Source organism: Pseudorca crassidens, chromosome 19, assembly GCF_039906515.1.
Source record: "Pseudorca crassidens isolate mPseCra1 chromosome 19, mPseCra1.hap1, whole genome shotgun sequence".
NCBI classification, from domain to species: Eukaryota; Metazoa; Chordata; class Mammalia; order Artiodactyla; family Delphinidae; genus Pseudorca; species Pseudorca crassidens.
In genome coordinates, this window is record NC_090314.1 from 61196579 (window position 1) to 61204886 (window position 8308).

The following is an 8308-nucleotide window of genomic DNA, read 5'->3' on the forward strand; positions in this document are numbered from 1 at the left end:
TACAAGTGAAAGAAGCCAATCTGAAAAAGCTACATGCTATAGGATTTCAACTCTATGATATTCTGAAAAAGGCAAAACTATGGAGACAATTTTAAAAAAATCACTGATTGCCAGGGTTTCGGGTGGGGTGGGGTGAAGACTAGGTAGAGCACAGAGAATATTAGGGCAGTGAAAACACTCTATATAACATTATAATGACGGATCTGTGTAATGATACTTTTGTCCAAACCCACAAAATGTACAACATGAAGAGTGAACCCTAAGTTAAACTCTAGACTTTGGGTGATTATGATATATCAGTATAGGTGCACCCTTCATAAAAAATGTACCGTTTTGGTGAGTGATGTTCATAATGGGGGAGAGTATGTGTGTGTGTGGGCAGGGGTACATGAGAAATCTCTGTGCTTTCCCCTCAAACCTAGAGCTGCTTTTTTAAAAAAAAGAGCAAACATTTTCATTAGTAATTCTTATCTTAGATGTACAAAAATGATAATTATTTGAGGTCTCCAGCACATTACGTATTTATACGTACATATATAAATTAAGTGCCTCACTTTCTGACAGCTTAAAAATCTGGTTGAAAAAAATAGTCAACAAATTATGTCATAAGGATTCTTAACTGTAGACCAAAGGGTGCCCTTTTCAAAAGACAAGTGATAAAACTTCTATTTTCAGCCAGGATCCCAGAGGATAGTTCTGAGATAACTCCTGGTTGGTTTATGTTAAAGTGCATTGTTTTAAATGATTCTTTCTTTACCAAACGATTCTTTCTGTAAATAATAAGTATAGTCTTGGGAGGATTCCTTTTTCTCCTTTTACTTAACATACCATATTTGTATTGAGCTTTTCAAACCCCCAGGATTGACAGACCAACAATTATAAAGTACTTTAGAGGCATGGAATATAATTAGAATATATATTTTAACTGAAGATTATAATAACACTTTCTTTTTATTCAAGCTGATATCGGCACTTTATGTATCAATAAATTCCCATACAAATACAGAGCTCCTCCATGTTTGAGTCTTCATCAGACACAAACTTTCCTGAATCCATTATCTTTTCTCTAACTAATTCATGAGGTCTGATATCCTAACTATTAAGTATCCTTAAGAAAAGCAATGGAAATGTTTGGAGAGTTAAAGTTATTTCAACCACCGAAGCTCTTTCAGAAGCCTTTATCAGCTGTAATAACCAGTCTCTCTAAATGTGTCTATTTCATTCTGCATTACCAGCAATCCTTATACAATATACCTCCTCTCCTCTGGTAATATTCTCTTCTGTGTGAATTAATTTCATATGTGGCAGCAGAATACAAAAATACAAGAATAACAACTTTTATTACGTGTTCACTAAGCAAGCATATTACATATATTATCTTAGGTAAGCCTCATGAGAAAGAAAGGAAGGAAGGAAGGAAGGAAGGAAGGAAGGAAGGAAGGAAGGGAGAAAAGAAAAGAAAAAAAAGGAGTTTTTTTCCCACTGCTTTTTTTTTTTTTTTTTTTTTTTTTTTTTTGCGGTACGCAGGCCTCTCACTGCTGTGGCCTCTCCCGTTGCGGAGCACAGGCTCCTGACGCGCAGGCTCAGCGGCCATGGCTCACGGGCCCAGCCGCTCCGCGGCATGTGGGATCTTCCCGGACCGGGGCACGAACCCGTGTCCCCTGCATCGGCAGGCGGACTCTCAACCACTGTGCCACCAGGGAAGCCCTGTTGTTTTTTTTTTTGAGGAAATTAAAGCTCAGAAAGTTTTAAAAGATGAAATTATTTTTCCAGAAATATGCAGTTAAAAAGTGATGAAACCAGAATTTGAATCTATAATATATCTGCCTAACTCCAAAGCCTATTATTATGATATCATACGACACTGTATTTCACATTTGTAAAATAATTATAATAATGTTTCTCTTGGGACAGTTGTTAAGATAATTAAGGTGTTTATAAAGTGCTGAGTTCAAGCTCATCAATGCTTGAAGACAGTAGCCATTCAATCAATGGTATACAGATTTTCGTACCCAAAAGTGGGGTGCTTCTGCATGTACCAAATATCTAAAAATGTAGAACTGGCTTTCAAATTGGATAAGGGGCAGAGCCTGGAAGAGTAGGGAAGTGTATGGTAGGAAAAAAACCTGTATCATCTTAGAAAACTCTGAGGTCATTATAAACAGACTATTGGTAAAAATATGGACATGAAATATACTGCAGGTGAAGACACAGAAGGAAATAAAGGAGAACAACAGAGAAAATCTATATCATCTTAGACAATAACTACATCATCATAAATAGAATTTGGGTAGAAATATGAGTGTGAAATCATTGCTCTTGAGGCATCAGAAGGAAATGAGGGCAGTGTTATTGGAAACTGGAGGAAAAAAGATTCTTTCAATAGAGTGACAGAAACTTTAGCTGTATTTTGTCCTGAGGTTAGGCAGAAAGCAGAACTTGCAAATGATGAATATGGGTATTTATCTAGGGAAATTTCCAAGCCAAGTGTTGAAGGTGCAACCTGGTTTCTTCTTGCTCCTTATAGAAAATATGAGAGGAAAGAGATAAGTTGAAGAAAGAAGTGTGAAGCAAAAAGGAACCAGGACTTGGTGATTTGGGAAATTCTCAGCCTATCCAGATTTCAAAATGTGTTTAAATTAGGAGATTCCTGGCCAGAAAAGTATGCTCTAGAGAGAAAGCCAAGGATGTAGCTGGACAACATTCTACTAGTGCCTTAAAAGGGCCAAAATGTTGGAATGTTCAGTCACATAGAGGACTCTTTGAAGAGCTTAGGTGTATGAATGGTGAATCCCTACATCCATCTCCGTAGAGGCCAGGAATAAAGATGTGTTTACCCAGGGATGATCTGTGAAGGAGCCTCTTGTCTAATGAACTGAATACCCCAGACACAAATGGGAGACCCACAAGGATTTTTAGAATGTTATATCGTTGGAAACACCACCAGTTTGGACTGAAAGGGGCAAAGAGAAGGTTAGAAGAAGGAAGGCTATCTGAAACCCCCAACGTTTTTAAGGCAGGAAACAGGCTGATGAAACCACTTGGCCCCAAGCATATTCTATCTTTCAAAATAAAGCAAGGACTCTGAGGGCAAAGCCACAGGTCCAGAGGACAGATGGCAAAGCCACAGAGGATGATTTCCAGGACTTGAACCCTAAATAGAGTTTGCCCAGCTGGATTTTTGAAATGGCTTGGGACTGGCGACTACATTTTTCCTTCCATTTTATTCCTTTGGACCAGGAATATCTACAGCTATTAACTGTTATCCTATGTCTGCCTCACCGTGGTATTTGGGAAGGAGATAACTTTTTTTTTTCCAGTTTCACAGGCCCACAGATGGAGAGGAATTTTGCCCCATGATGGATTATACCCAGAGCCTCAACCATACCTAATTTAGATGACTGAGATGATGAGATTTGGGCCTTTTGAACTGGTAAGAGTCAACTGAGATTTTGGATTTGATTGGATGCTGTAACTGGTCAAGATTTTGGGGAACACTGCGCGGAGATGAACACAGTTTGTGTGTGAGATGGACGTGAATCTTTGGGGACCAGAGTTCCAACTGTGCAGTAGGCTGGATAATGGCTCCCCAAAGATATTATACCCTAATATCCCTGGAATCGGTGAATACGTTACCTTTCAAGTTAAAAGGGACTTTGCAGGTAGGGTTAAGTGAGGAGCTTGAGATGGGGAGATATCCTGGATTAGCCAGGGGACCCCAGTGCAAGAGCTAGGCTGTGGAGTCAGAATGGAAGGAGGTGTTGATGACAGAAGCAGAGGCTGGAGTGACTTGCTTTGGATATGATCACACACCAAAGAATGCAGTTGACCTTGAGGAGCTGGAAGAGTTAAGGAAACATATTCTCCCCTAAGGCCTCCAGAAAGAACACAACTCTGCAGATACCTTGATTTTAGCCCGTAAGACGCATTTATAACTTCTGACCTCCAGAAATAGACGATGATAAATTGTGGCTGGTTATTACAGCAGTAATAGGAAACTAACACAATATAATAATAACAACTTATTATTATGCCCGTTAATGTTTACACTTAGCCGTTATGAGAGGTATCTTTCTTAAATACAGCATTCCGATTATTTTCTTAAACAGAAAATATTGAGCAGAAGGGGAACACTTCGTCATGAAGAAGGGTCCTAATTTTGTTTATTGCCTGATGTGTTATGTTACAATAAAGTGAAATATACAATATACATTTAAAAAAGGACTATTTTAATAGTCTATTTTAATATTTGCTATTTATAACATTTTATAACTATTTTAATATTTGCTATTTATAACATTTAAAAATTTTTAATATATTTAAAAAATAAATATTAAAAAATATTTTTAAAACATTTAAAAAAATTTTAATATTTTAATATTTGCTATTTATAACATTAAAAAAATGTTTTGATCTACACCAGTTCAAACGTCTAGATAATATAATTTTGCTTCCAGTCATCCCTTTTACCCTTGTAATTTGCAACTGTAATCTGTAAGGATTTGGGTAACTACGATAGCAGAGTTGCTACCAATTTTTCTACAATGTGAAATGGAAACTGAATTTTACAAGGAGCTTTCTCTTTGGCTTAACCAAATCGATAGAAATGTACTAAAAATGAACTTTTGAAAGAAATTTGTGCCTGGCTTTTTGGGTTGGTCTAAATTTTGGAGCCATATGGCTTAATACTTTAAACATTCTTTTTAAGACTTTTTGATTGCACATTCTTATCATCACATATTTTAAGCACAACCTACAGTATGTAAATTTTTGTATTTATACACTTTATAAACTTACTATATTATGCATATGTTATATCATATACAAAAACAATTTTTAAAGAAACACAAAAACTGAAATGAACTTCTTTCGTATTTTCTTCTCACACCCCAGTAGGTCATTTTATACACCTGCAGAGACATGCCCAGCCAATCTGGAGGCTGCTGGTTGTAAAGCTTGGATAGTAGAGACAAGCAGACGCGTTTGGGGGTCAACTCCTCTTCTGCTATCCACTGTGATCTCTGACAAATTGGATGGGTTGATTGAGTGAATTAATTTACTTAAAGCACATCACAATAATTAGCACTGTTCCCGGAAATTAGAAAGAGTTGAACCAACATTAAGGTGGTACTTGTGGCTATTACTATAATATCTGCCTTAAAAACATGTTAGACTTTTTGCTGGTGTTTCTTCTGGGTTTTGGCCATGTTTGGGGAAAAAATTGACTTTCTGGATAACAGTCATCATTCTTGGGAAATGAATGTATTTTTAATTTTCACAATCTCTTTCCACCTACTCTGTTGATCTCATTCTGATCACCCTGCCTTGCACCAGCATTTGTGATTTTCCTATGAGTCTGCACGTGTAGGTTTGATGTATGGTTTGTGTTTGCATGTGTTTTTCCGTGAGAGACTTCTGGAGAACAGAAACATTTTCCGTTCTTTATAACTTCAGTCCTGCCCCTTACATAAACTGAAACATAAAATGCTTTCTTACTCAAATTTTGTATTATCAAGAGCATTCCCCAAGATGATGGGATACTGCTGGTTCAGTGAGAGGCACACCTTCTCACTTACAAGAAACAAGGCTTTAAAAAAGGCGTTCTCGTGTTTTCTTCTCTATCTCTCAAACCTTCTCGGTTCTTCTCACCAAGCACGATCAACACACCCTGTATTTATTTATTTATAAAAGTTAGAGTCCCTTATTTTCATTGAATGCACACTCTTATAACAGTTTGCGGTGAATTAAGTGCTTTTCCGTTGTGAAAGGCATTGTGTAAGTCCACTCAGCGGCAGCAGCTTGTGGGAAGAGAGATCGCTGGTGTCTTACACTTGAATCTAAGAGATGTGTATTCCTTTGTGTTTTGAAACTACCACTTCCTCCTTTAACTGCCCACCCCTCCTACACACACAACCACTAGGGGCAGTCAGGTATAAAATTAGAAGGGAAAAAAATAACACAAGCACGGAAAATATGAGATAACATTTCTAAAAATAATTCTTGTAGGAGAAGCAGTCCACTTGGAAACCCATAAGAGGGTGTTAAGTCCTCTCCAGGCTGGATTTCTCAATTATTCTTCTTTGGTGCTGCCCTTAGTAGCCAACTAGCACCTTACATTTCCCAGTAACTTTCCTGTGTCCCTTACCTACGATTTTATAAGATTACCCAACACACGATGCAAGTTTCTTTTTATATCCTACAGAAGTACGTGTTCCCACTACATCTCCTTCCTTGCTTACTTCTTCCTCTTAAGTCTTTGTTTACTTCTGTCCACTGGGCAGGACCAGCCCTTTGTTAAGCTGTGAAATTGACAAAATATTCCTTAGACTTCTCCAAGTTCAGGCACCTTTCTACAGCAGGCTGCTGAGAAGTCTTGTGAAAGAATTATGAAGCCCATTCTCTGCATCTCCTAATAATTAAAACTAAGGCAGGTCGGAGAGAAGTTATGGGAAAAGAGAATTTAAATCAGAACGAGGAAAACTCGTTTTCTAACAAAGGCTGCCCAAGAACAAGACTGATTTGGGGGAGGATACAAAACAGTTCCTGGTGTCGGGGGGTGACTTATAATAAGCGTGGCTGACAATGGTTTATGCAGTGAGAGGCATATTCTATGAGTTAGAATCCAGGAAGATACAGACATAGATATGATTATACGTATTTTAAAAAAAAAAATTCATTCTCATTGTAATAAGTAAATCAGAGGTGAAGAAAGAAGGAAAAAAATACACAAGTTTCTTTTTTCCTGTCCCCCGAAATCCCAGTGGAAATAATTTTGGGTGTTTCATCCTATCCTTTTTCTATGTCCTTTTTCTTAGCTCTTTGGGAGTAGTTCATATAAATACATCTTATTATGGCAGTTAGAGGGATCACGTTAAATATTGTTCACCACTCCAGTGTTTAAAATCTTCCAGTGGGTCCCACTTTACACAGAGGTGAAGGCCAAGTCCAGGGATGCTCTACCCTCCTCCCTCCCACTCTGCCCTCATCTCCTACCTCTCTCCCTCCGTCACGGCTCCCCAACATCTCCCTCCAGCCCTGAGGCTCCTGGACCCGTCTGTGCTCTCTGCTTGGACTACTCTTTTCTCTGATATTCACGCGACTCATTCTTTCATCTTCTCTATGTCTTTGTTCAGATACAATTTTCTCAATAACTCTTCGGTTTTCCCACCCTGTTGCTCTGCCTGTTTCCTATATAGGGATTCAGGGAGATACCAAACCGGTACCACTGCTGTAGTATCCTCCCCAGAAACCTACTGCGTGTTTGCCTTTAGCTCAACAAATGGGTAGGAGTTATGCTAGTATAATTTATGTTCTCACAGTATACCCTTTCAAATTCTTTTTAACCTTGCATTTGATCATTGAATCTTCCACTTGGGAGATCTCTCCACCCTCTCCCCTCACGACTGGGATTCTCAGGTTGTCAGTTTTGCTGCCCAGAAGCCCGTAACGGCCTGCCTCTCTCTAGCCTGGCTCTTTCTGGACCATGTGATAGTCTACGCTCTTTATCAAAATTTATTTGTTTTTGTGGGAACTTTTCCAAAAGACAGATTCATTGGGAGGAAAAGCTGAAAAACCCATCTATTTCCTTAAGAAGCCAAAGGATTGCATTTCAAATGGGAGGATTCAGACACCAAAGTAAGCATTTTTCCTGCTTCCTCTAAAATGTGTTCTGTACCTTCAGTCTTAGAGAATATTTCTTCTTTCCTTGAAGTCTAGGGGAATTCAAAGCAATTTGAAATCTATCATGATTCCTCAAGTATAAATTTTATCACTTAAAGAACACGCTACATCTAGATATGAAAGGTCAACGACAAAAATGACTTTCCAGCCACCCCTTAGCTCTTTTGGAGTACTTACTTTTTCATCTAGTTCCTGAAAGCAAGAAACCAGAGAGTAAAAACACTGTGAGGTACAGAGATAACTGCAATTTCACAGGAAGAGATGTGTCATAAGAATTCGTGTACTGATTGGGAATTCCCTGGTGGTCCAGTGGTTAGGGCTCTGCACTGTCATTGCCGAGGGCCCGGGTTTGATCCCAGGTTGGGGAACTAAGATCCCATAAGCAGTGAGGCCAAAAAAATTAAATACATAAAATTAAAAAAAAAAAAAAGAATTGGTGTACTGATTGAAATTAAATGATATAATCTTGATACTGATGATATCTACCCAGAGTTACATATTGCTAAATTCATTTTCTGTTCTCTCTCACAGTTTTTAACTCAATTTAGTTAATATTTTTCTTTGCCTTTGCCAGCTCAAAAATAGTGGGGACAAAGCTTTCTTTGACTCCTAGTATGTCTTTACTGTT

General features: G+C 38.2%; 1 non-coding gene across 1 annotated transcript; it reads left to right on the plus strand.

Annotated features, from left to right (window-relative positions):
• Positions 1-7975: 7975 nt before the first annotated feature.
• On the plus strand, positions 7976-8048 carry TRNAD-GUC (transfer RNA aspartic acid (anticodon GUC)). The gene has a single exon. It is a non-coding gene; the product is annotated as a tRNA-Asp (tRNA).
• The last annotated feature ends 260 nt before the right edge of the window (positions 8049-8308 follow it).